The sequence below is a fragment of the Terrapene carolina genome, unplaced genomic scaffold, assembly GCF_002925995.2.
Source record: "Terrapene carolina triunguis isolate 2854851 unplaced genomic scaffold, T_m_triunguis-2.0 Scaffold236, whole genome shotgun sequence".
NCBI classification, from domain to species: domain Eukaryota; kingdom Metazoa; phylum Chordata; order Testudines; family Emydidae; genus Terrapene; species Terrapene triunguis.
The window spans coordinates 13,179,589-13,181,900 of record NW_020664587.1 but is presented as its reverse complement, the minus strand read 5'-3'; the positions used below and the strand labels follow the sequence as shown (position 1 = coordinate 13,181,900).

At 66.5% G+C, this 2,312-nt stretch overlaps 1 protein-coding gene across 1 annotated transcript in view; it reads right to left on the bottom strand.

The window, feature by feature from the left end:
* Positions 1-2,312, bottom strand: part of ADGRB2 (adhesion G protein-coupled receptor B2) — a 96,996-nt gene that overhangs the window by 38,435 nt on the left and 56,249 nt on the right. The gene's annotated exons all lie outside the window — the stretch shown is intronic.

Genomic DNA, 2,312 nt, shown 5'->3' with positions numbered 1-2,312 from the left:
GTGTCCTTGGCTAATTAGCGCCACCCCCGGTATTCCTGTCCTTTCGGCCCCAACACACCCGCCCCCCCCAGACACACACTCCCGCCCTCTACCTGCCAATCCAGGGAGCCCAGACAGAGCCCGCCTGCCCTCCGCAGGACCCCCTCTGCCCACTGCCGGGCCCGTGTGCAGGGCTCCAGCTCCTACGCAGCTCCCCATCCCCCCTGCTTCCCCTCCTGATGCTCCCTTATTCAGTCCATTTGTGGCACCCCCGCAGGGCTGGGCGACCCCCACCCCAATGGGTCAGAGTCCGGTGCCACCGCAGAGTCCAGGGAGACACCGGCGAGGTTCGAGGCATCAGCTTCCTGGCACTGCACAACGGTGGGTCAGTATCGCTGCCAACTTTGTATAGATGGGGAAACCGAGGCATGGAGCAGGGAAGCGACAGGCTTCCTGCCTCCTAGCCCAGTGCACCAGCTGTTGGGTCACGCCGCCCGGCCTCGCCACTCGTACCCAGATCCAGGAGGGGGAGCGGGCGCCCTTCGAACTGGCCCAGAGAGCGGCAGGTTTGCAGCACCGCACGCTGATCTCGGACCCTGGGGGGGCTCAGCCAACTGGCTCCGGTCTCTGCCAGGGAGGAGCCCCTCCCCAGATGTTCTCTCCCCCCTCCGCCGAGGCGGCCCAGCAGCCTGGATGAGCCGCGTGACCTGCCAGGAGCCGGCGCCCCCGACCTTTCCAGGCAGCTCACGGCAGCCAAGTGACATTTAAAGGTCAGCAGGCGCGTGACAGCGTCTGCCATTGCTTTGCACTGGGCCTAACACCCGCCCTCCCTCGAGGGCTGGGTACACAGGGCCTGGCTGGACCCACCCAAGGGGCCGGGGCTGACTGGGGATGGGGGAAGGATCAGGAGACCTGTCCACCCCCATCCCGGGGCCGCCTCGCGCAGACCTGCTCGCCCCGCGCTGGCTGTCAGGTGCAGGCCCCATCCTCAGCACTGAAGGGCCACCAAGGTTCGGGAAAGGTCCTTGGCTCTGCTCCGTGCGCATGTGAGTCTATGAGCTAGCTCCACCCTGCGCTAGTGCCCGCTTGTGCACACTCTCGTGCACTTCCTGGGACGTGTGCTGGGTCCTGGCAGCAACTGACCAGCCACGGGGCCTCGGCAGGGCATCTGCCCCTGCGTGCGCGCATGAGCGGTTGTGAAGGTTCATGCCTACGTGCTCAGTTCCCGATGCTGCTGGGAGTGCTCGTGCACGGCCGCATTCCCAGAGCTGCGTCCCGAGTCCGTGCACGCAGGCCAGCTAGCTCCCGGTGCCAACGCGAGCACTCGCACAGATGCTTGTGCACCCCCCTCTCTCTCTGGGAGCCACGGCCCCACGGCAGGCCCACGACTCCGCCGTGCCACGGGGCTAGCGCTCGGGAGCCGCAACCGTCACCAAGCAAGCAGGCGATGAAGGGCAGCGATCCCCACCCAGGGCCCTGCAGCCTCCCCACCATCCCGGGGCACAGATCACGGACGCTCAAGCACTGGGGAAGCACATGTGAGCGTGTAGCCCCATGGCAGCGTGTCTGAGCTCAGCTCATGAGCGGGAGCCCCTAGCGCCCAGGAGACGGTGCCCCCCAGCTCTGGACGTACCCTTCCCCCAGCTCCTCTGCTTTAGCTCTCCTAAAAGCTGACAGATCAGCTCTATGGTGGGGAGAGGCAGCCAGGGCTGCTGACGGGCAGTCACCGTCGCCTGCTGACGGGCAGCTCCATGCCCGCTACTCGGGGATTAGCGTTCCTATGGAGCGCAGCTGGCGCCCCAGACGGGTTCATGGGGCCTGTCTGCGGCTCAGTTTAAAGGTGTTTACGCCGAGTCTGGGCCCCAGCCCGGGGTCTGCCATGGAGCAGATGCCAGCTGCTGCGGTGGCCACAGGCTAGGAGGGACAGCCAGAGCTCCTGGATGCAGAGATCCCGAGAGAGCAGCTGAGACCGGGCTCAGAGACCCAGGACTGCAACCGCCACCTGGCTCGGGGAGCAGGACAGAGCCCACTCCATAGCGAGCCCCACGCAAACCGGGATCCAGGAGACAGGCCACGCTGCACAGAGGGGTCAGGCAGCTGGGGGCAGCGCCAGCTCCTCCCACTGCAAATCAGCTGGGGGCGGCTCAGCACTGATCAAACCCCCACTCACTTAGCAAGCCACGCCAAGTGCGAGGGCACAGGAATCCCCCGACCCCGGCGTAGCATCACCGCTCACACCCATAGCGACGCACGGGGATCCCCCGACCCGGCACTGCCGCTCACATGCATAGTGACGCACGGGGATCCCCCGACATGGCACTGCCTCTCACACC